The sequence below is a fragment of the Cebus imitator genome, unplaced genomic scaffold, assembly GCF_001604975.1.
Source record: "Cebus imitator isolate Cc_AM_T3 unplaced genomic scaffold, Cebus_imitator-1.0 Scaffold38, whole genome shotgun sequence".
In the NCBI taxonomy this organism is placed as follows: Eukaryota; Metazoa; Chordata; class Mammalia; order Primates; family Cebidae; genus Cebus; species Cebus imitator.
The window spans coordinates 2753695-2779332 of NW_016107353.1; the positions used below are offsets into that span (position 1 = coordinate 2753695).

Sequence of the window (25638 nt, forward strand, 5' to 3'; positions counted from 1 at the left end):
TGCCCGGCTAATTTATTTTATTTTCTATAGAGATGGGGTCTCACTATGTTGCCCAGGCTCGTCTTGAATACCTGGCCTCAAGCGATCCTCCCACCTTGGCCTCCCAAGGCACTGAGATTACAGACATGAGCCACTGCACCCAGCCTCATCGCCTGTCTTTCACTAAACTGTGAACATCCTGAGTACAAGACCAGTTTTTCATCTGCATCCACAGTTAAGTGCTTGGCACATAGCAAATGCCAGCTGAGGGACAAAATGAATGAATATGAATAAATGAATGAGACAACATTCCTTTGAAAAATAGTGGCCAGGTGAATTTAAGGTTTTCATATCAACCTCTTTGGATATTGGATACTTGGATATGACACTGGGGACAATCCACCGGCTCAGTTTCTAGAACAGGCGCCTCCACTCCATGGAACAGAAGTGAAGAGATGAGGCGAGCATGTTCTTTGAAGAAAACCAACCTCAATGCAACGGAGGCCAGACAAAGCGCTTGCCTCTCTTCAGAGCCCCAGGGACCCAACAGAATGTGAGCCCTCATCCCTGTCTTCTGAAGGCTGCGCCTCCCAGCCCATTAGAAATGCTGATCTCCAGCCTGGAGTGGGATTAAAAGGCCCAGCGGGGAGGGCACAAGCCATCTTCCTGTCTTTATTAAGAGTGAAGGCTGTGCCCCCTCTTGCCCAGCTGCCCACAAAGGGCTGGAATCTGGGAATTCATTACAACCCTTCTCATCGAGAAGGCCTCTCCTGCCCAGCATTATCTTAGGTGGAGAAAGGCGGGGGAGGGGCCCATTTCAGCATCCCCTCCCCACTTAATGCATCAGAGCCCGTTTGTTTGATGTCAGTTCCTGCTGGAGCGTGGACCGGGCAGTGGGCCTCTGAGCAATTTGGAGCCACAGCTGCGGCCCGACAGCCCAGCCCCCAGTCCCCAGCCCTCACTCCCACTCCCGCCTCAGAATTTGCTGCTGATTAGCCTCAGGCCTCCCCCCAACCCCGACAGAGAAGCATGGCTTTGTGTAGACCTGGGACTCGGCTGAGTCTGATAGGGTCCGCACACAGACCCTCAGCCCTGGCTTGGGTTCACTGGAAACTCATCTCACTTGCACTGAACCCAAACAGGCATTCTGACCGCTCAGCTTCACGCATAGACCACTGCAGAGAGCGAGCAGCTAGAGGACAGGGGATCCTTCCACACTGAAGCAAACACACACATCTTCCATGCGTAGCACCCCAACTGCCCCTCAAAAGGCTGCATCCTAGTAAACGAAGGGTCCAGGCTTGATCCAGTAGAGAGGTTGCAGAGAGCACCTGGGGAGAGCTTTGCATAATGAAGAGGGGGAGATTTGGGACCTCCAGGGCATCCAGGGGGCAGCAAATGAGAAGCAAGAAACAGCAGAAGGGCAATTAGAGGAGTGGTTCCCAAAGTGTAGTCCCTACACCGGCAGTATCTGGGCCACCCGGGAGTGTGTAGAAATCCACATTCTTGGCCCAGGACGGTGGCTCACGCCTGTAATCCCAGCACTTTGTGAGGCTGAGGCGGGTGGATCGCAAGGTCAGGAGATGGAGACCATCCTGGCCAACAGGGTGAAACTGCGTCTCTACTAAAATACAAAATATTAGCTGGGCGTTGTGGCGTGTGCCTGTAGTCCCAAGTACTTGGGAGGCTGAGGCAGGGAAATCGCTTGAACCCCGGAGGCGGAGGTTGCAGTGAGCCGAGATCATGCCACTGCACTCGAGCCTGGGGACAGATCGAGACTCCTTCTCAAAAAACACAAAACAAACAAAAAAACACACATTCTTGGGCCTCACCCAAGTTCTACTGTATCAGAAACTCTGGGATTTGTGTTTTCACAAACCCTCCAGGTGATGCTGGTGCAGGCTAATGCTTGAGGCCCCCAGGTGAGAGGGATATACCAGAAAGATGTGTATGCCGGGATGTGACCCTTCTTCATGTCCTCTGAATTGGCAATCAAGCCTGCTACATTCATGAATTTGCTTCTTGTGAATGGATATTTTATGCAAACTAGCAAAGTTGCTGGATTTTACATCCCAATTGATGCAGGGTGTAACAGAGACTGCATAAGAATTGAGGGGTCAGAGGATGAACCCCCAGGAGTTAGCAAAAATTGTGAGGGGAGCTTGGACTTTCACAGCCCATGGGATTGGCAGGGAACTGAGCTGTTTATACATTGCTGTCGAAGAGGCAAGAGGGCACCAGATGGTATTTGGGTCACGACACATTTACATGTAAGTGACTTAAGAGGGAAAGGGGAATGAATACTGTTGAAACCAACTGCGTGAGGCACAGTGCTGTGCACTTTATGCAAATGTTCCCCTTTAGCCTGCACACCAGCCCTTCCACGTAGGGAGCTTTATATCCTGTTACGCATGAGGAAACTGTGGCTGCAAATAGCAGAATTTTTTTTTTTTTTTTTTTGAGACAGAGTCTCACTCTGTCACCAGGCTGGAGTGGCACAATCTCGGCTCACTACAACCTCCATCTCCTGAGTTCAAGCCATTTTCTGCTTCAGCCTCTGGAGTAGCTGGGACTACAGGCACCCACCACCATGCCCGGCTAATTTTTGTATTTTTAGTAGAGACAAGGTTTCACCATGTTGGCCAGGCTGGTCTTGAACTCCTGACCTCAGGTGATCTGCCCATCTTGGCCTTCCAAAGTGCTGGGATTACAGGCGTGAGCCACTGCACCCAGCCCAAATAGCAGAATAATTTGCCCAAGGTAAATGACAAAGCCAGAACTAGCTGCCAGTTTGGTCTGACTAAACCCCCCCACTTTCACTACTACAATTGGGGTATGAAAGGGCCTCCCTGTGAAGAATCGGCCCTGGCGTCTGCGCCTCTAAGGCATCATGCCAGAGCAGCCCCTGCCAACTCTCTAACATGCCCCAGCAACCATTTGCCCCTGCTCCTCTGCTCTGGGTAGCGGTGTGTGCAGGCTCCTGAGGAGAGCCCAGGAGAAGGCTGTGGGCACCATGCAGCTCGTGGTCACGAGATGAGGGGCAGCAAACCACAGGTGCTCAGCTCTCTCCAAGTCTGCCCTAAGTACCAAGGAAGAGCCCGACTCTGTAGACAGGTCAGGCACTAGCTGTGTGACCTCAGGCAACTGACTGAACCTCTGTTTGCCCGAGTTCCCTCATCTACACAATAGGCATTGTCATTGTAGCTGCCTTGGAGGTTGTTGTAAGGATCAAATCTGGCAGTATCTGGACCACCCAGGAGTGTGTAGAAATCCACATTCTTGAACGTGGATTGTTGAATGTTGAAATGTGAAATGGATGGATGTTGGATGTTGAAATGTGAAATGGATGGATGTTGGATGTTGAAATGTGAAAGGTGTCTGAGGTATAGTAAGCACTACATAATAATTTATTAAATATAAATACACGAACGAATCGCTTTCCACTTTCCCCTCTGCTGTCTACCCAAATGTTCTTCCAGCCTCGACATCCTCCTTCCAAACTCCTCCCCATCCTTCAATGCAGGCTGGAATCCATTTCTCATAATCCCCTTGATCCACAGGCCTGTCTCTCTCTTGAGAGCTGTTCTCGGCCTTCTTGCTCCTCCAGCAGGGACTTGTCTGATATTGCAGGGACTTTGTCCTGTGTCTGGCCAGGCTGTAAACCTGTGGCAGGCAGGGCCAGTGCTTCATGCCTCTTGCACCTTTGTGGCCCTCGTCCCGTGCCTCACACATAGTGTGTGGAGGTCCATAAATACATATTGACTGATCTCTGGGACCTAGGGGTCCCTGCAGGGTAACCAGGTCCCATTTGTATTCAAGCTGTCTGCATTTCTATATTTATTGCCCAGCTAGTGGTTTAGTCTGTGGAGAATTGGGGTTGCAGGGGGAGGGTGCAGACAATATTTCTCTTCCTAAAAGCAAGTTTACCAGGTTCCAAGCGGCTTGATGTAAGGGCCAGTGATGAGTGTTGGGAGCTGGGGTTCACTCTACAGCCCCGTTAATTAACTTTCTCCAAGTCCCCTAAGTGCTCTTGTCTCCCATTAAAGCCCAACGACCCACCCTCATTCATCAGAAAGGACAGTGCACCCTTCACTTCCCTCCCTCCTGCTCCTTCTAGCTCCAACCTGACTGTTAGGACAAAGCATGACCCTCAACTCACCCGACAACCCATGTCGCAGAAGAGGATAAGGCCGGACGTCCAAGGCCTGGGTTTGCCCCAAGAGAGAATGACCCCAGGACAGGACTCAGCCACCGTCCTTTCCACAAGCCCCACAGCACTGGTCCCCATGGACTTGGATGCAGTTGCCTCCCTGGGGTCATTTTACAGAGAATTATAGGAGCCTGACTCCCAAGCTTAGAGCTTCCTCCAGGCCACGGGCATTAGGGGTTCCTTCCTTCTCAACACCGACGACACCCCTCCTTGGGGAAGGATGGTCTGGGGAAGACGACATCAATGCAGTCAGCCCCGAGGCCCAGAGGAGCTCATGTCTACCATCCTTCTCCCTACCAAGTCCCAGCAACAATCTCCATGAAAAACAGAAAACACCCAGAAACTCTTTCCTTCCAAATCACTGCATCAATCTCCCTCCCAAGTTTTCTGCAGGGCGTGCCCTGGTGTGGCTGGTGTGGGCGAGGCTGCCAGCTAACTGCAGGGAAGAGAACGTGGGCTGGGTGGGACATGCACAGGGCCCACCCAGGAACCCCAGGGAGCCCCCAGTCCCCTCTCAATGATGTGCCTGTGGCCCAGACCCACGGAATGTCAGGGCTGGAGGGAGCCGTGGTCCACGCCCCTCGTCTTACAGATTCCAGACACCAAGCACTAAATCCAAAACTGGCTCCCACACTGCACAGCAAACGCACCACCCCACCTTCCACATGAGCTGATGCATCCTCAGAGGAAGCAGGCTCACTTTTCAAATGATGGCCACCAGACTGAATCTGAAAAAGCTGAGGGCCTTTCTGGGAGGAGAAAATACATGCCCTTAGGAATTAGATTCATTCCAAAGCCAAATAGCAATAGTTTGGGATTTTCGGCTGCTGCAGACCCTCCACGGCCCTCTAACCTCCCGTGAAAGCTGGCAGCTGGGGCTGTGGCCAGCTGGGGAAAGTTAAAGGCAGGCACAGGCAAGGTGGGAAGTTTCAGGCAGCTCATCCCAGTCGAAGCTGAGGAATATGTAGGTGTGACTTTGGTTCCCAGAAGCAGGCAGACTCTAGACCGGAGTCTCTGCACCCGCTTTCTTCCCTCTCCCCAACCCCGACGTGCACCTGCTTCCATCTCCCATCCTCCAGCCCCTCCTCAGAGCTGGCAGACCACTCTCGCAGGTCCATCAGTGGCTTTTAACTGAGCTCCCAGCTTTCATCCTATTAGTGAGCCCTGGAGTAATTACGACTTCATTAGCCAAATAGGTTCTTGGTTCAGAGACTCCCTCCTACAAAACAAAACACACACCCGCTTCCCTCCATCTGAAGTCCCTCCCCCGAGGCCTGCAGCTAACAATGCAGCGGCTTCAGGGAAAGCCAGCAGGAAAAGGGGAAGGAGAGAGGCAGACCGGGGTGGGGAGGAGGCCCCCGCCCTACTCCAGGGCGCATCTGTCAGCTGGCCCCCAAGAGACCTGTGACAGGGAGAGGGATGACACTCCAGCAAATGAGGCCGTGACCCCTCAGAGCTGTCTGCTGTCCCTTGCCCTCTGGCCTTGCTCACCCCTCCCGTTAGGGGCTTAACCCATGGCCACTGCACTTCCCAGATGGGCAGGCTGCCTTCTCAGCTGAGGGCTCTCTGGGCTAATGTCCAGGGCCTCCAGAGCGCAGGGCAGTCCCGGCTCCCCAGCCCCATCTCCCACCCTATACTTCAGCTGCTGCAGCTCCAGGAGCAAAGAAGCCATGGGCCTGCCAGAAAGGACAAAGCCGTGCCCCCAAACTCCCTGGCCAGGGTACCTTTAGCCAGCCTGTGGCCACCAGACCAGACAGGCAGGTCCTTGACACCTGGGAAAGATGCCACAACCCCCTGGCATCTTACTGTCATCCCACACCTCAGCATCAGAGTTTTCTTTGGGTCTGCATGAGTTCCGCATTGCAATTAAAACCACCTACACTTGGGCAATTGCTTATCCTCCTTCTCTTTTCCTACTCTTTTAATGGATTTTAGGAGCATAGAGTCTAATCCTCCTGCCTCTAAGTGGGACCCAGCTAACCTAGGCTATGCCAAGTCTTCCTGAGTTTCTCCAGCCAGACAATGCTAACCACAACTCCTGCCACTCTGCCAGGCCAGGTAAGCATCCAGGAGGAGGCCTCGCCAGCTCCCAATGCTGTATTTGCCTACTCTCTGCTAGGAGAAGGGGCAGGCTCCCTGCAGACTCTCCGGCACGTGCCTCTTTGTCCACGCAGCTGCCAAAGAGAACGGACTGCTTCTTCTGGGAGCTTCGCAAGTAACAGCTGATGAATTCTCACTCCTGCTGAGGGCCCCTCTGCTTGGGTCCTCCACCGGCAAGATGCCATCTGCTGAGGCTGGACCCAGAGGCAGAGGGATAGATGAGATGACCTCCAGACAGCCTTGCCATTTACAAGACTCCAGACTACACACAGCCTTGGCCCTCGCTCTGGCCCTAACTTGACCCCATTCTGTCCCCAGGCCCGACGACTCAGCCTCCATCCTCCCTCCCCACCACCCCAATCCACAACCAGCCCAGAGGCCAGGCAAGTGGACCCCTGCTCCTTGCGCTTCAAGGGAAAGGAGTCCTCCAAGGCCAGCCCAGCTGCACACACGGTGCCCTCGCTTGTATTCCCTGAACGCAACCGTCCTTTTGTTAATTCTGCCATTTCCCAAAGTGCCAGGAGCATCTTATCTGACAGCCACAGCATCTGTTCTTCTCACTCTCCAGAAGGTCGGGTGGGAGCCGTGCCAGCTCTTCCCCAAGGCTCTTCCAGTCTCATACTTCTTCCACCTGAATTGGACACCCTGCTCACCTGGTCCCCAGGGGGCACCTCCAGTTCCCTTTCTGCATCCCTGGCCACTGGCGCCCCTTCCTATGGTCACGGTTGGCAGCCTCAATAACCGTCTCACCTCCCGGGGTCAAGCTCACCTGGCCAAGCAGATGGGTACCTATCCTGTCCCTTAGGGGACTGCAGGGAAAGTGGCTGTTTTCCATTTGAGGCCTGTCCAAGGCCCCTAGCAGGTACAGGAGCCACAAGGTGCCAAGAAAGGGAGAAGACTCATGCTTGGTCCTTTCCAGGGCCCCCTCCCTCAGTACACGCAATCTTTGGAATGCTCAATTGATTCCAAAGCAGTGACACTCTGGCTGGTCCCCAGCCCATAAGACCCACTGGGAGTCCAGCCCGGCCCTGCCCCAAGCTTTAGCACCAGGCTTCTTGACCTCAGCACTATTGACACTTCAGGCTGGGTAATCCTTAGGTGGTGGGGACTGTCCTGTGCACTGCAGGATGCTTAGCAGTGTCCTCACCTCTACCCACTAGATGCCAACAACACACCTTCTACCCTCACATGCACTTCCATTGTGATAACTACAAATGCCTCCAGACCGTGCCAGATGGATCCCTGGTTAAGAACCACTGAGATAAGGCAAAAAAGAAACCCAACACCTGAGTGTCAGTGACTGAATCCCCCTTGTTTCTGATTCCTAGGCTGCAGGTGACAGAGGGATGGCTTAAACCAGGGATCAGCAAACATTTTCTGTAAAGGACCAGATAGTAGATATCTTCAGCTTTGTTGAATGAGTATCTTCACACAGCCTGTGTGGCAACCACTCGACTGCTGGTGTGGCGTAAAAGCAGCCACAGACAGTACCTAAATGAATGAGCGTGGCTGTGTTCCAATTAATCTTTATTTATGAACACTGAAATTTTAATTTTATATGATTTTCATGTGTCACAACGTCTTCTGATTTTTGGATTTAAAAATGTAAAATGCGTTCTTAGCACACTGTATGCCCCTGGCTTACAGGATCTCAGAAGGGTCAAAACACCAGGGGCCCTGTTGACCTGCTCCTAAGAAATTAACAAAGACAAGGGCAGGGTTTGAAGCTGTGAATGGAGTCCTGCTCCTCTAGGACAGGGAGGAGGATCATGCACCCCCAATTCCCTTTGGCGCAGTAACTGCAGGTACCGTTTTTAGTGGGGCAACCCCGCCGACCTCAGCAGGACCAGCAACATAACTTGCAGTGCCCAGTGGAAAATGGGAATGCTAGACCTCTTGTCTGAAAGTTATTCTACATTCCAAAACAGCAGCAGAAGGATATTACAGCAAGCAAGGGGCCCTTCTGAGCGCAGGCTTTACACACAGGCTGCGGGTCCAGGAAGGTGGCCCTGGATCCCAGTCTACCTCCGAGGGAGGTCTGTACCCACCTCACAGCCTCTGCCAGCTCAGGCTCATTCTCTGACCCTGATGGACAGCTTCTCCCACGGACCCCGCACGATGACACCTGGCTGAGGCGGTGAATAGAGAGTTAAACCTGGCTCATGCTCCCCTCCCCATGCTGTGTGCCCCGGTGCAATTCTATACCTGCTTTGGGTAATTTGCACTACCCAGGTTGGTACTGGTCCTGCCTTGAGAGTAGCCAACTGTGCCCAAATAGGGACTGTCTACCCCCATTCTGAACCCCCAGAGAGGAATGGAATGACCCAATCATCAATTCATTTAACAAATATATATTAGTGGGCAGGATACAGTGGCTCATGCCTATAGTCCCAGCACTTTGGGAAGCTGAGGTGGGTGGATCTCTTGAGCTCAGGAGTTCAAGACCAGCCTGGGCAACATGGTGAAACCCTGTCTTTGCAAAAAACAAAAATAATCAGCCAGGTGTGGCAGTGCCTGCCTATAGTCCCAGCTACTTGGGATGCTGAGGTGGGAAGATGGCTTGACCCCAGGTGGCAGAGGTTGCAGTGAGCTGAGATCGAGCCACTGCACTCCAGCCTGGGCAACAGAGCCAGACCCTCTCTCAAAAAACAAAACAAAACAAATACATATTGGGCCTTTGCCACTATGCTCAGGGTACAAAGATATAAGATGCAATGACGGAGATACCCCACCCGCATAGAGATTAGTAGGCAGGATGCCTATGAAGGGATAAGGGCACTGCAGAGGGTCACCTACCACCTACAGGGAGAGCCCAGAGCAGGTCTGGAGTGACTGCTGGCCTGAATCTTGAGAGCCAGGGGGTTTAACAAGGTACACACAAGAGGGAAACGTGCTATTACAAGCAAGGAACAGCACAAAGAGAGAGAAATGAGAGCATCCAGCCCCTTCCAGAGAAAGCAAGTGGGTCAATCAGGCTGGAGTAAGTCCGGAGAAGGCAAGAGAAGAGGGTGGACGGAAGAAGGATTAGACTACAGGATCCCTGTGAGCCCTGTGTGGCCTGGGAAGGAGGCTGAAATCTTACCTGGAGGCAAGAGATGCTGGGGAATTTTTAGCAGGAGAGTAACTTGATCAGATTTGCATTTTTGGTAGTTCATTCTGACTGCAAATCTGGAGAGTGAATGGGAGGGGTAAGACTGGAAGGCCTAGTGAGGACATGAGAACGCAGGTGAAAACTGGGGAGGGCCAGAGCTAGGACCGGGAGGAAGGCTGGGAAGGCAGAAGATACATAGGAGAGGCCTTTCAGACACAAGAGAGTCAGCAGGCCTGAGTGGTTGGCAGGACTTGGGGGTGGGGTTGAGGACAGAGAGGAAGCACAGAAGATGGAGAAGTCTGGAGGGTACCATTCATGGAGGCAGATGTCCCCCCCCAAAATCACATGTTAAAACCTAAATCCCCATTGTGATACCATTAGGAGGTGGGGCCTTTAGCAGGTAATTAGGTCATGAGGGTGGAGCTCCCATGAATGGAGTCAGTGCCCTTGTAAGAAGAGACAAGGGAGCTTGCTCTGTTGCTCTCCGCCGTGTGATGATCCAGCGAGAAGATGGCCATCTGCACACCAGGAAGGGAGCCCTCACCAGCCACATCTGCTGATGCCTTCGTCCTGGACCTTTCGGCCTCCAGAACCGTGAGCAATACAATTCCATTGTTTCGGCACCCCGGTCTGTGGCATTCTGTTAGCAGCCCAAGTTACGAAGACAGCAAAGAACCCAGAAGGAGCAGCTAGAGAGGGCAAAAGCGTGTATCAGTCAGGTTTTATGATTGGGTTTATTAAGTTTATTTCAAGAAATTGACTTACCATTTGAGGGCTGGCAAGTCTGTTTTGTGTAGGGCAAGCCTTGAAACTCTCAGGCACAAACTGATGCTGCAGGCTCGGGGCAGAATTGCTTATTTCTCAGGGAAAGCTCGCTTTGTGCTCCTTAGGCCTTTCAACTGATGGAGTGAAGACCACCTCCATTTTTGAGAATAATCTCACTTAAAGCCAACTGACTGAAGATATCAACCACGTCTACAAAATGCCTTCGCAGCAACACCTAGATTTGTGTCTGATTAAATGACTGTGTGTGATAGCCTTGCCATGTTGACCCCTAAAGCTGACCATCACAGGTGGGGGTTCAAATCCCCTGTGGTGACATGAGAGGCCATGGGCATCCAAGTGAAGACCTGTGGCTGAGCCAGCACAGGTCTGAACGCCGTGTCGAAGGACCCTTCCAGGTCCTTGTCACCTCATCTATGACCTGCTGCAATGCCTGACTTGCCAGCCTCCCAACCTCCTGGTAGGTGTCTGCTCTGCGCACTCCACCCTCCCTGCCACCCCACAGTGGACTCCTCAAAGCACAAGTCTCAGCCTTGAACGTGTTGCTTACGTGCTCAGATCCTTCCAACAGTCCCCCATTGCCCTCGATAAAGCCCCCAAGGGCTTAATGCTCACCATGGACTGGCCCTAGCCTAATCCTCCAGCCTCACCCCTTCCTTGCACCCTCAACTCCAGACATGCTGACCGACTCCCTTCCAAACCTGCCATGCCGTCACCTTTGCACAGGCTGCTGCTTCTTCCTGGCACCGTCTCTTCCCTGCCTCCTCCAGCTCGTACCACAGACAACGGGTCTACATGGTAAACTCAGAGTCTTCCTTCAAGACACTGTTAAAATATTTTCTCATTCCTGAGCCTCACTAGGCCAAAGCAGATAGATAGCCCTCTGTGATACTTCGTGCCAACTTGGGTTATAGCATTCACAGGATTGGATTCTGATTATTTTTACATGTCAGTCCCACCATGAGACTGTACGCTCCTCGTGAGCACTCATTGTGCCTGATTCTCCTCTGTATCCCCAGCACTTGGTGCAATACCTGATACAAGAGGTACTTGGCATTTGCTTGTTAAATGGACGTGTGTAGGTATAGATGGAGGGATAGATGAACGTAATATTTTCTAACAATTTCCAGTTATTGTTTATTGAGCACATCTTTCATACCAAACACTGTGCGAGAAGCTTTCAGTCCTGAGTCGGTCTAGGTTCTCGGTTGCAGGCAGCATCGATAGACTTTGGCCATTGTAAACAGAAATGGAATTCACCAAAGGCTATCAAGTCGATCACAGAATCAATGGAAAGACTAAAGTCAATTGAGAAATGGGCAGGAGCCAACGAAGGCCAGCCAGCAGAGACAGGCTGAGGTCACATCTGGGTGACGTCCAGCCAGGACGCAACTGCTGGCATCACCCACGCTGGACACTCCCTCCCCTGATGCCAGAAGCTTGAAGTGCCTGCTGTCCCCTTCACTACTGTCCAACATGTTTACTGCACCTTGGCTGACCCACACAGCCCTTTGAAGTAGAGCTCCACCTTACAGATGATGAAACTGAGTCTTAGAAGTCTATGATCATACAGCCTATCAATAAAATGGGTGGCACTGGAATCAAGCTCTGTCTGACTCCAAGGCCTTCCACACCACTCTGCACTGTCTCCTTCCTGGGGCCACCACTGACACTGTTCTTCCATGAAGGAGTTCTCTGTATAACGCTACACAGCAGCCCTAAGATTCCACACTGACTGACATGGGCTGGTTGAAACTGCTTCCAAGAGATTGTGTATCAGACATGCAGAGATCCTGGAAAATAGGGGTCTGGCCTAAGGCTCAGGGAGACCTGCAGAATCTAGTAAAGGACTCCAGTGTCCCCACCTGCCCCTTCTACCTCCCATGTCCCATGGCTACCTATTAGCCACCTGGGCAGGCTTAGTAAAGGACAGACAGACCCAGAGGTTATCTGCTCTTCAGCCCAGCCCACTTCCAGGCTCACAGCTGCCCCCAAGACTGTTCTCTCATGCCCTCTGGATGGCACGGCTCTTACCAGGACCAAAAGATATCCCACCAGGAACATCCTCCTTAGACCCAGATGACTTGGGGGAGTCAGGGACAGAGCTCCAGGCAGGGAACCCACACACCAGGTCCTACCCCCACTGCTCTGTGACCTTGGCCTGATCATTTCACCTTTCTGGCTTTGGTTTCCCTGCGACTCAATCCCTCTCTACTGCCCTGCCCTCCCACCCTCCCACCTTCCACACTAGCCAAATTGTTTCGTAAAAAAAGAACTCAGGGTTCTTTGAGCTCTTTGGAGAGAGACCACATAAATGCAGGGCATTATTAGCATCATTACTATTAAATATTAATAATGACATTAGCATCGTCTATTATAAGCCTGAAAAAGGAGCTCCAAGAGCCCTGGGTTCATATGGCAAAGAGAATAATTAGGCCCCTCCGGGCCACAGACCCCTCTGGATCCTCCCGCGAAATTAGGAAGGCAAATGCAGACAGGGCATTGAGATATTCCTTCCAGCACCCCTACTAGGTCAACGTGGCTCCTCCAGGCATTACGCAAATCAGGCTCTTCCCAGGCCCCACGTCTTGGCTCCTGCCACATCATGTGCCCCCAGGCCAGAAACGCATTCCCTACCTCCTCTCTGTCCATCTAGGCTCAACTCAAGATGCACCCACCCACCCACCCCCACTGAAACCTTCACCCACATCCTACCTCCCTCTCTCCTCATCCTCTGAATGGTTACTGTAGCTAGTCTCCTTCATTCAGTCACCCAGTCAACGGTATTGATTGAGTCTCCACTATGCACCAGGCGTGCTAAGCAGGAGGGTGGGGGACGGGGAGAATACAGACTGATGAGATAATCCCTACCTTCTAGACTGCAGAACTGAGGGAATGACCATCAGTATTTATATGACACCTGGCAATTCAAAGTGCTTTGAAAAACTGTTATGTTTAATTTACATATCTTCACTACCATACTAAATAGGAGTAGGATTATTCCCATTTTACTGAAGAAATGAATTCTCAGGGCAATTAAGTGTCATTCTGTTACCTGCCCGGTGTCATCCAGGTAGGAGTGACAGAGCTCGGACAGAGTCCAGTTCTCTTGACTACAAATCCACAGCCACCCCAACCACTTGCAGCCCCTCCTGCTCTGCCTCATATCCTTGTTTTACAGATGGAGGAGGCTAAATCCCAAAAGGGAAATACTGACATTTATCGAGCACCTGCTGTGCTAGATACTTCACGTGTAATTCAATGCTCACATCAACTCAGTGAGGTATGTGTTTTAATCCCCATATTCTGGGTGAAGAGGTATGTGGCTCGCCCATGGCCTCATAGCTCCTCACTAGCAGGACTGGGTGTCAAACGGGTCTGTCTGCAAAGCTTTGCCGCACGGCCATATCAGTCTCCCCCAGAGCTGTGCATGGATGGTCCTGTTACCACTGTCACACTGCTTCCAGAAAGGTCACTGGCACTTTGAAGACCACATCCCCTGGCTCTTGGATCCCTACATTCCAGGCAGAGGAGCTGCTCCATAAATACGTGACCTCCCAGGAAAAGTGTCTGGGGTCTGGAAGCAGAGGCAAAGATGCTGGTGGCTGGCAAGGCCAGGAAAGGAGAGGTGAGGCTGGGGACTGGTGAGGAAAGAGATGGCAAAGCTGCAGCATCCTGGGGCCATGGCAGGGTCTCATCTCCTCCGCTCTTGTCCCCAGGGACGGGGCCTAGAGGTCCCTTCTTGATTGGCTGGTGACCCACTGGACTCCATTGCTATCAATCTTGTGCAGCTACAGTAGGAAGACGCAGATGGTCTAGGCAGGGTTGGGTGGCCCTCGAAATGCCTTCTGACCCCTTCCCACTACCACCAAGGGAGCACCACATGTTTGCAGACAAATTTATAAGCCACTTGATTAGCCCTCTGATTGTCTTCAGCTGGCCCTTTCTTGCCCTGTTTGAAAGTCTCTGGGGACTCAACTCTGAGATAGGGGGCCCAGCTCTGGACAACATGGAGCCATATCCATCAGCCACAGAAAGGAGAGGGGGCCCTTATGGTCAACTGCACTGAAGATTCTGGACTCTGGCTGTCACCAAAGGAGGGGAAACTGTTCTGTGCCCTATTTTGCCCACCCCAAAATAACAGACAATAGATATCTGAGTCCACAGCACAGTGGTTAAGCCAGGATGCTGGAGGCCGACCGCAGGCCTTGCTCTGTCATCTAGGCTGGAGTGCCATGACACAATCACAGCTCACTGCAGGCTCAGGTGGTCTTCCCACCTCAGCCTCCCAGGTAGCTGGGATTACAGCTAATTCGTGTGTGTGTGTGTGTGTGTGTGTGTGTGTGTGTGTGTGTGTGTTTGTAGAGACGGGGTTTTGCCACGTTGCCCAGGCTTCCATTTGTTTACTGTTTCCTTTGAGCAAGTTCCTTACTCTTACTGAGCAGCATCTGAAAAATGAGGATAATAACATGGACCTCTTGGCCAAGTAATTCAGGTAAAGCATTTAGCACAGCTCCTGGTATACGGGAGGCATTCAAAACAGATATTTATTTCTGTTATTATCAAACTAATGGGCCCCACAAGCAAAACTCAGCCTGCACCCCCAAAATGCCCACCCCACTAACTCCTTGGGAACAGGAGCATCTCAGAGACTGGCGCGTAGATCCCTAATCCTCCCAAACTCATTCATACCAGACTTAGCTGAGAGCTTCAGACAAGTGAGAAGATGAGACTTTGGGAACAGTCTCCCCATCCAAGTCTAGGCTTGGCAAATGCTCTTGTTTTCATTTATTGTGTCTGCCGGAGTCCACATGGAGCATGCTGGTTACACTGAGATCTGGGAGTCTTTGGGACCCAAGTCACCTATGCTGATGACCCTCCCCACAGGTCCAGCTCCCACCACAAGGCAGCAGCTCTCCTAAAATCGAGTCACAAAGACAGCTGTCTCCATCTAAAGCAATCCTTGCAAGCATTTCCAGACCGTTGGCTCCTGGGCCAGCCAATTTCCTGGCCCGTCAGCCCCCTGCAGCAGACATAGCATCCTTTTATTGGCAGGGACCTATTTCTGCCGTTTTCTGCTTGGAGGTCTGCTCTCTTTGGAGCCCATACTGACTTGAGTGGTGTCAAAGGTTCACCTCAGGAGCTCAGAGGCAAGGTGCCAGCCCTCAGACATACATACAGACAGACAGACAAGGACAGTATGGGCACGGGCAGGAAGGGAAGGCTATCCTGGCAAGGGGTTGATGTGTCTGTCTGCATAGCAGCATTCAAAGTTATCTAAGAAAGATCATTAGCAAAATCAAAGTCCTCCCCATCAGGAACAAAGAAGACTGTCTCCCAAGTTGGGCAAGCCCTTTGGAGGGGTGCAGAAAGGGGAGGAGTGCATGTGGGACCTGGGCAGACATTCCAGCCTTGGAGGCTGAGCGGCAGAACCTCCCCGACTTTTTCACCTTTTCCAGACCCTCTCATTCTGGCCCAGGTCCCCAGGACCTGATCCACTCAGGAAGACACAGAGCCGTGATCCACATTTGACAGGTATATTCATTTAAAACTGCGAGGCTGGCCTGGCCCCGCCAGCTGCTGCAGCATCTGGACTGCTCACCAGTCTTGCCTGTGCAAGCTGGACAGCAGGCAGATCAGAGGGGGGTGAGACAAGAGTGACAGCCTGACAGGGCCGACTGGTGCTGCAGATGGCTGGTCCCTCTGCCTCCGGGCCACAGCCTTCCTGGGCACTCCCCCGTGTGACAGGAGCAGGGCAGAAGAAATGTACCGATGACTGGGATGAGCACTTAGAATTTCAGAGTTGGCAGGGCTGTATCCATTTTTAATCCCTTCGGGTACTATTGAGGCTCAGAGAGGGCAGGGCACCCAGCCAAGTACACATAGTCAGTCAGTTGCAGAGCCCAGAGTACACTTCAGACATCCAGACCCCTAATCCAAGGAGCTTTTCATGACATCACACTGCTGGTTGCTTAAAAATGGGATTGGATCCAAACATACTGATGTGCAAGTGTCCAAGATCAGTTACACATTCAAAAGCGTTTTGCCAGTCCTACTGTTTCGGGTAATCCTATTTGCATGATATAACCCTAATAACCCATGTAATTGTATACATGAAAATAATAAATCTGGGGGCATGTACTTAAATGTATTAACAGTAGTGGTTGAGGGACTTTCACTATGTGTTTTTAAATGTCCTCTGCTATTTGGATATTTTGACAAAAAGCTCCGGCTACTTTTGAACAAGGGAAACAGTGAAGAGGAACAGGGGGTGGACCGGGCAACAGAGACAGCCCCTCCCTCCCACTTGCCCCACACAGCAAGCTCGGATTTCTGATTTGGATCTCTTCCTCGAATAGGGGATTTCTGGGGAAACAGGGAGTTTTGGCTCCATGGGTCTCTAGGGTTTGAGGAGTCACAGCCACTTTCTTTTCCCCGCCTCACCCCGCCCCCCTCCTGCCCCTTCAGCCCTGGGCATGGGGACGAGAAGTGGGTCTGGGCGAGGCCGGGAGGACAGGCGGGCCAGACAGCGCCCCGCGGCCTGTCCTGAGCCGCCCATGCATTATGGAAGACGCGCGCTGGGCTCGCTCCCTGGTCCTTAAATGACAGCAAATGAGGTAAAGCCAGGAGGGTGGGGACGGAAGGGGGGTGGGAGGGGGGCAGAAGGAAGCCATCTCCAGGGCCCCCGAGCGTTGGCTGAGGACCGGAGCCAGCCAGTGAGCGGAGCCTGGGAGAGGGAGGAGCACATCTTGATGCAGAGATGCTGCAGTGGCTCCGGGCGCGCTCACACACACGCGCCCTCACCCGCCACCGCCGCCGCGGCCGCCGCCGCACCCGGACAGCGAGCGGCTGAGGCCGGCAGGGCCCAGAGCAGGGCGGCCCAGGGGCTGGCGGCCCGGCCGGCCCCGGCTCACCGACTCGGGCAGAGTCCACCTGCTCCAGCCAACACCCTTCTCTTGCCCAGGTAGGTGCCAACCGCTTTTGTCTCCTCCAGCCCAGGGGCTTCCCGGCGCGCTGTTATGGGCCGGGGCTCCCGGCTCAGTTCCTGTAAATATCCCCCTTGCAACTTGGGAGGGGGCAGGGACGGGAACACTGGGCGGCTGGGGCCATTCTGACTTCTCCCCTCGGCCGCAGGGTGGCTGCTGGGGTTCCCCTCCGCCCTGTCTACGTGGGCGTCATCCCGCATGGCTCTCTCAGGCCGAGCCTGGCCGAAAAGCGGGACCCCAAGAGTGTGTCCAGGAATTCGAGTTGACCAGGGGGCAGGGGCAGCTGCCTGCGGAGAGGGTAGTTTCTCCTGGGCCAGCCCCGGGCTCCTGGTCCAGGACAGGAACAGTCCACACGGCCAGGCCCTGGGCCCTGGCCTGCCCCAGAATCTCTGCATGGAATTGAGCCGGAGTCCCCAGATTTGAGGTCAGCCAGGGTCTACCTCTGCAGGGTGACCTCTTTGCAAAGTCTTGCTTCAGTTGGACGGAGGGGGCGGCTGTGGGAAAGAGAGGGGAGAGTGGAGCACAAGTTTGGGCAAAGGCCTGTCCAGGAGCTGGGACGCAGGGAGGAGAGTCCTGAGGCCAGCCACATCCCAAAGGATGAGAGGCCGGGGCCACCGGCTGAAATTCCTTTTCTTCCCTTCCCCCTCCCAACCTTAGCTTCTCCTTAGATCCCTCCCCTCCATCCTCACTAGTGGAAGGGAAGGATTTGCACAAAGTTTGGCTTTTCAGTAAGAAAAGGGGCTGGGGTCAGAGTGGTATGAGAGGGGGAGGGACAGCGCTGGGGAGTTCTGGAGAGAGGGCAGCCCTTCTGCCCAGCCCCATGGGGCTTACATAATGGGCTAAAGGTGGGGGCAGCCCCAGCCAGTGAGTGTCCAGAGCTGAATCCTGTCACCTTCTCCAAGAGGGGCTCTCAGGTCTGGGAAGCGGCGGGGCGTGGAGGAGGCAGTGCCTGTGAGCTACTCGGGGCCCTTTAGCCCCAGACCACTGGGGGCTGAGCCTGTGTCCTGGGGTGATGGTGGGGGGATGCAGTGAGACCAGGAGGGAGTGGGGTGTGCATGCCATGGCCCAGCCCTGGAGAAAGGTGGGTTTCAGCATCTTTTCCCTCTGCTCGGAAGGAGGTGGGAGGAGGAACGGCCCAAGTAACCCAGTGCACAGGTGATGTTCTGGTCTCGTCTGGGCAACAGTTTCGGCCTCCTCTTCCAACCCTCTGGCCAGAGACCCTTCAGCTCACTTAGCCTCGGAGTCACTCTGCCTCCTGGTCCCACTCAGAGAGGCCGGATGAGCCACTGGAGAGCGAGTGCAGCAAACGGTGGGCCACCTGTGGGAGAGGCTGCTGTGAACGCATCTCCCGGGGGGTGGGGCAGAGAGACAGCCTGGAGGTCACAACAGGTGCCCTCACTCCTGGCCTTGGACATAGAGAGCCCTCCCCTTAAAGACAGCAGCATCCATGCCCCTCCCCAGGGTGCCCACCAGTTAACCCCTTCCTAGCCAAGCTGCAGAACCACTGACAGGGCTTTTGCCACAAGGTCAAAGTCCTTCCTAATATCCCATGGGAGTCCTTAGCCGGTAAGAGGGAGGCAGGAGGTGAGACAGACAGGAGAAGTCCCCGAGCTGATGATGTCAAAGTCACCCAAGGTCCACCTGCCTCACAGGCGCAGAGACCACTGTGCTCACACCATGAGTGGTGAGGGAATAAGAGGCACAGTGCTCGTGGAGATGAATGCCCCAGACTCCAGGAGCCTGCTCTAGCTCCCGGCTCTCTCTCTCTCTCTCTCTCTCTCATTCTCCTCCCTTCCTCTACTCCCTTGTTCCTCGCACTCCCTTCTCTGTTCGTGTGTATTCCACCGGCTTCAGCCCTCAGCCTTCCCCCACACCATTTCCCCTGCCAGATTTCACTCCTTATGCAACTCCATTCCAGCACCTTCTCTACCAGCAGTTGTTCAAATAGAGACGCATGTGGGATGGGCCTCCGAGGAATGGTGCTCAATGGGTGGTTGCGCATCTCCTCTCTGGCTGACCACGCTTACTCCTTAGGAGCATGTACATAGACAGGTGCACCCCAAGGCATCCTTTCTGCCTCTGAAGCCACCAGGGAAGCAATGCATTTGGGGTGGTTTGGAGAATACATCGTCCCCTCTTCAGAAACCTCCTTAAGCCAAACGTTGGTGAGAAAGCGTATTTCAAAGACAATCTCTAAGCCTGAGTGTGGGTGGTATTTGTATTTTTGGAGGGATTCCTAGGGCAGAGCCAGGGGGTTGGGGAAGAGGTGGTTGATACACAGGGGAGGAAGAACCAGAGCAAAGAATACGCCAAGAAGCCAGAGGGACTTAAGTCAGACTGCAGGAGATACTTCTTGGCTAGAAGGATGAGCCATAGGGAGATGGGACAATCTCCTTTCAGATGACTCTAAGGATGATGTGGAGAACTGGGGTCTAGTCCAAGCGTAGAGAGTCCTGCCTAGAGGCAAAGGTTGGGCTGGTTGACCCTGGAAATTTCTTCCAACGTCTAGTAATCCTCTTTCAAATGTAAAATGTGGATGTGACTCAGGAATCCATGAGAAGACAGACGTCCTTTTCATTCCCACATCATGCTAGCCACCCCTCATCCTTCAGGACTACAATCCCTAATCTAGACCGACCCCAGGAGCTGCTGATAACCTGGAGCATTTATGGGAGTTTCTGTGGGCTCTGTGTCCCGATGGTAACCATCCTGGAGTAAAGAAGTCCTTTCTTCAGTTCCATGATTCCTTGCTAGAAGATTAGCCCGTGTTTCTTTGTTTACCAAAGAGGATGCAAACGAAAGCAAGGTGTGTGATGTCTCACGCAAAACCTGAACACCTATCCCAGGACACACTCAGGCCCAAACGCATCTCAGCGTCCTTCTTACCTAATGAGCCATTCGGTTCCCTACTTAGATGGGGAAGTCAACCCCAGCTCCTCACACACCCCCATCTAGTCAAACCTGCTGGGTTGCCTCCAGCCCAAGCTCACATCTTCTCAGTGCCTGCCACCTCAAGGGCCCAAAGGGTTCTCCCACCCTGCGCCTTCCTGCAGTGCTGCCCAATAGGTAAAGTTGATCTGGACCCCAAATCCAAATGAAACTAGCTTGAGAGGAGCAGCAAGTTGGCCCCCACCCCCACCAGGCTGAAGCTGTGAACCACCCTGGAGGAAGCTGTCTAGGAACTGGAGGAACCTCCTCTCACCAGAGTTGGGAGGACATACAGAAATTGCTCTGCTAATGCGTGAGGAAATTTTTCCTGATTTGCTTCTTCAGAAACAAGTTGAAACCATTGTTTTTATGCCTGGCATCTCAACAAGGGATCCTTCTTCCAAAGCCCTCACTCACTGCCCCACACCCCACACACAGCAGGGCAGGCAAGTAGGAAAACCTAAGGTCTAGGAGTGGTGGGCTCCTGATCCTGAGCTTCCTAGGAGGATGAAAGCCTCTCCCCTTCTGTCCACTCCTTTCTTTAAAGGGCCTCTCTGTTGGAGTGGGTCTCTCCTGCAGGGGCAGAGACTCTAGGCTCAGATCAAGGGCCAGATTCCCCCCTGCCCAATGCTGGAAGCTCAGACAAACCCATGAGCCTGGGAGCCACAGCTCTCCCCAGAGGGCACGTCAGCACCAGGGCTGGGCCTCCGGGAAGCAGCTGCAATCACAAAGAGCCTGCAGAGAGAGCTGAGCAGCACACAGAGAGGGCTAAGGAGGGACAGGGCGCATAGCTCCCCTGGTTCCCACTGTGGCTGAGGAGGTCCTTATGCCCCCATATCTGCCCTAAGGATGTCTCTAGCATAGGGTACCACAGAGACCCCTCAGTCACAATCCTTCACCCCGACCCTGCCAGCTGCTGCCTGGCCTGGCATTCTGAGATCCTAGCAGCCCCCACTCACACCACCACAGAGCCCTGTCCTGACCAAAGAGGCATGGGGATGGTCCAGACCTTCCTAAAGCACGATGGGTGCTGTCCCAGGAGGCAATTCCTGTCCTAGGCAAAGGAAAGGGTGCTGATCTTAGATCCTGCCAGGCAGGAGGTGAGGGCGGTTGAGAAGGAGTACCTGCTTGGGAGTGTCCGTCCCGGCCATGTGCCCCCCTGAGCACATTGTACCAGGTATAACTCTGTCATGGGGGCTGTGTCCTTGTGCCCTAGTCTGGGGTGGTGTGCTAGTGCTTACCTATGACCATTGCACCTGTGGGGCGTGAGAGGAGGGGGGCGCCTGCCCAGGAGATTGTGGGTTTGTCAGTCTCTTAAATACATGAGTGCAGCCTAGACATTGTGGTTGTATAGAAGTAAACCAGATGGGCACAGTGGCCGCAGGCACAGGAGGGCCGTGAGATTTCTCAGTTCTAAGATCTGATCTCTCCTGAGCACTCACCGTGGGCTGTGATGGTGCTGACCTCACAGCAGTCCGGTGAGGCGGGTCCCACCCTTCTCATCCCCATCTTGCAGACGGGAGAGTGAGGCTCAGAGAGGTTAAGTAATGACTGTGATAACCAGGGTTATACTAGTTAGTTTTATTAGGGTTATATTAGCTAGACAGCACAAGGCAGGTTGACCCAATAGCCTGCCCTGTTAACCAGTGTGCTGCGCTGCAGGATAGAGGCCGAGCGGGGACCTGTGGGGCTCCTCGAGTACTTTGTAGGTGAATAATAAATCACTTCGTCTCTGCCCACAGCTGGGCCCCAAACTCCCCTTCACTACCACCATCCATAGGCAGTTGCCAAATCTCTCATTGCTCTCCAATCACCGTTACTGGGGAGAAGGGGAGAGAGATTCAGGGCCAGGATCTGGGCATCCCAGTAGGCAGCACTCTGGGATGGGGGTATACCTTTCATTTTCTGACTAGCTCCATGCAGGGGCCTTATCCCGGAACACCCTGCCGTGTGCCGGAGCCCCACTTACAGCCTGCTGTCCCCCAGCTGTCCCCCTGGCCCTTCGTTTCCTGGGCCCTGACAATTCAGCCAGCTCCCCCAGTGCCCCTGAACCCCCAATGGTCCATTCTCCCATGTGCTGGTGCCTCGCAGGACCAGCTTTTGCTGGTGACAGCCCGTGATCGCCTGTGCCAGCCTGTCCCTGCACCCCTGCACCAGGGCAGCTGGCCTGGGCGAGGCTTGGCTGGCTCAGGGCTCACAAGGCCTGGCATAGCTCCACTCCAGGCTTGCTCCTGACAAAAAGGCCTCCTCCATGCTGGGCATTCTAGAGCACATAATAGGGCAGATGGTATGGGGAGGTGACTGATCGGTGAACTCACAAGCACATCTTAGACTGCACTCCGTTGGTCAGGGAGCCCCATAGCGGCGGTCATTTTATTACTGTCTCCCCTGTGCTTAGCACAGTGCCCGGCACATGGTCAATCATACTGTGATGGAAGTGAATGTGGGCAGGACTGGACGCCAGCTGCCTCATGTTGAGGGAGGCAAGGAGCTCCAACACTTAGCCCAGACTCTGAAAGAGAGAGAGAGTTTTTTCAACCAAGGCTGTGGCACACAATGGAGCTTAAAACACATCTGATGAGGCGGATGGGTCCCCAGTGCTCCCTGAGGGCAACCCCATGTGCTCCTGGATCCCGGCCCATCCCCCGAAATCTCCTCAAAGGCTGTGCGTCTAGACCCCTGGAGGGTACCCAGGGTCCTTGGGCTGGATTATTTGTGATTGCCCATGGTAATTACTTATGGTAATAGTAACAGACAATTCTGACCACTGGAGGAGGAGGGGAAGGATCTAAGATGCAGACTTCCTGGTGGGTTGCAGGGAAACAAGGCAAGGGGCTGTGTCCTCACACCTGACACACACACACACACACACAGACACACACACACACACAGAGACCGAACATCTTCATACACAGACACATAGACACATGCATACATGCAGACACAAAGATCAGATCACACATATACACAGGGACATATAGACATGACAGATACCCACAAGCATCACATCCACTCACACCGGGACACAGACACGCACACACACACCCTGCTCTCACCAGCACTCCTGTGGGAGCTGGGGACTCCAGGTAGGAATCTGCCCAGAGGCTATCCCAGAGTCTCCAGCCCCTGGTCATCTGTCTCTGCCTTGCTCTGGCACGTTCAATACAAGTCCCTGGAGCCCAGGCTCCTCCCCTGGCCGGCCCTGTCCCCAGTGAGCTCCCAGGACTGGCAGGCCGGCAAAGAGCAGGGAGCAAACGATGATTGAGCACCTTCTCCGTGCCAGGCATCAGGATGCAGCACACCAGTGCCAGCGAGGTGATTTTTCAACTTTTTGGAGCCATGGAGCCCTTTGTTTAAAGGGAACTTCATAGGAAAGTCTAGTAGTTAAGCAGATGCAAGTGGAGCTGCTCTGGCTGGAGTGGGGAAGGAGCCTGGAGCCCCATCCTCTCTCGATAGCCTCCCACGGTGGCCCTGAGACAGGTCCAAACACCCCCAAGGCTTCACAGCAATTCGAAAACCACTGTAGTACACTCCAGCACCTCACAGAACCCTCCAAAGAACTCTGTAAAGTGCACGTTAAATCTCCACTTTGCAGATGGGAAAACTGAGCCTTCACAAGGGGCATTAACTTGTCCAAGCTCACTTCACAGCAATTCGAAAACCACTGTAGTACATTCCAGCACCTCACAGAACCCTCCAAAGAACTCTGTAAAGTGCACGTTAAATCTCCACTTTGCAGATGGGAAAACTGAGCCTTCACAAGGGGCATTAACTTGTCCAAGCTCACTTCACAGCAATTCGAAAACCACTGTAGTACATTCCAGCACCTCACAGAACCCTCCAAAGAACTCTGTAAAGTGCACGTTAAATCTCCACTTTGCAGATGGGAAAACTGAGCCTTCACAAGGGGCATTAACTTGTCCAAGCTCACAAAGCTGTTTAGAGATGAAGTCAATATTACCAACCCTGTTCATCAGATTCCAAACCCTGGAAGGACCCAGCACCTCTCTATTCTGAGGATAACTCCCTGCATTTGTATAGCATCCAGGGGCATACATCTGTGATCTCCCCTGACCAGATACCCTGATGACCCTAGAGCTCTGAGTGAGTGACAGTGTGTATGAGAAAGAGAGAGAGTGTGTGTGTGAGTGTGTGTGAGTGGGTGTATGTGTGTGTGAGTGTGTATATATGTGATTGTGTGTGTATGTGTGTGTGTATGAGAGTGTGTGTATGTGAGCTTGTGTGTGTGTGTGTGTGTGAGTGTGTGTGAGTGGGTGTACGTGTGTGTATATGTGATTGTGTGTGTATGTGTGTATGTATGTGTATGAGAATGTGTGTATGTGAGCATGTGTGTGTGAGAGTGTGTGTGTGAGACAGAGAGAGAGAGAGAGAGTCTGGCCTTAAGGTTGCCCCCCAGGAAGCACTGGACACTGGTCAGCCCTGTCAGGCATGTACAGACTGTCCCTGACTTATAGGGGCTTGACTTACAATGTTTCAAATTTACGGTGGTGCAAAAGCAATACACATCCAATGGAAACCACGCTTTAAGTATCCAACAACTAATTTGTTTTGCACTTTCAGTACAGTTTTTAATATGTTACATGAGATACTCAACACTTTATTAGAAAATAGGCTTTGGATTTGGTGACTTTGCCCAACTTCAGGTGAATGTAACTGTTCTGAGTAATTTTTTTTTTTTTTGAGACAGAGATTCGCGCTTGTCACCCAGGCGCAGTGCAATGGCGAGATGTTGGTTCACTACAACTTCTGCTTCCCTGGATCAAGCGATTCTCATGCCTCAGCCTCTTGAGTGGCTGGGATTATAGGAAGCGGCACCACACCCAGCTAATTTTTGTATTCTTACTAGATATGGGGTTTCACCATGTTGGCCAGGCTGGACTAGAACTCCTGGCCTTGGGTGATCCACTTGCCTTGACCTCCCAAAGTGCTGGGATTACAGTCGTGAGCCATGGCGCCTGGACTTCTGAGTACATTTAAGGTGGACTTGGCTAAGCTATAATGTTCAGTAGATCAGTGTATTAAATGCATTTTTGACTTACAATATTTTCAACTTTCCGTGGGTTTATCGGGATGTAAGCCCATCGTAAGTCACGGATCATGTGTGTGAGCCCCTTCATGTGAACCCGCGCATGTGTTCACTGGCTCCTGAAGGCATATAATCACAGTTGTTCTTGACCATTTAAATGCAACATACAAGTAACAACCGTGACGTGCCAGGTACTTTGCTAGGCACAGGTAATATCAGGACTAACACAACATGATCATTCCCCTGGGCAGCTCAGAACCTTCTAATGGAGACAGACAGGGTTCTATAGGCAGCATACCAAAGGTGAATTCATATCAAGAACAGAGTGAATTCTCTGTGCAGACAGGGGCATCTTAGGCATTTCCCGGCAGGGGTGAGACATGGACAGCCTTGCAGGAGAGGCTGCCCTGCCTGGGACAGGCATTACAGGAGAATGTAAATGGATGTGCTGGGGAAATGTCGGAGGGGCTGCAAGTGCAGATTGTCTGAGTTCAAGTCTGGAACTGAGAGTGGC

At 52.9% G+C, this 25638-nt stretch overlaps 1 protein-coding gene across 1 annotated transcript in view; it reads left to right on the forward strand.

Annotated features, from left to right (window-relative positions):
- The first annotated feature begins 16960 nt into the window (after nucleotides 1–16960).
- CNTN2 (contactin 2) overlaps nucleotides 16961–25638 on the forward strand; it is a 36255-nt gene continuing 27577 nt past the window's right edge. The window contains exon 1 of the mRNA XM_017525430.2: nucleotides 16961–17127. The gene's annotated coding sequence lies outside the window, so the exon portion shown is untranslated. The remainder of the gene's footprint in view (nucleotides 17128–25638) is intronic.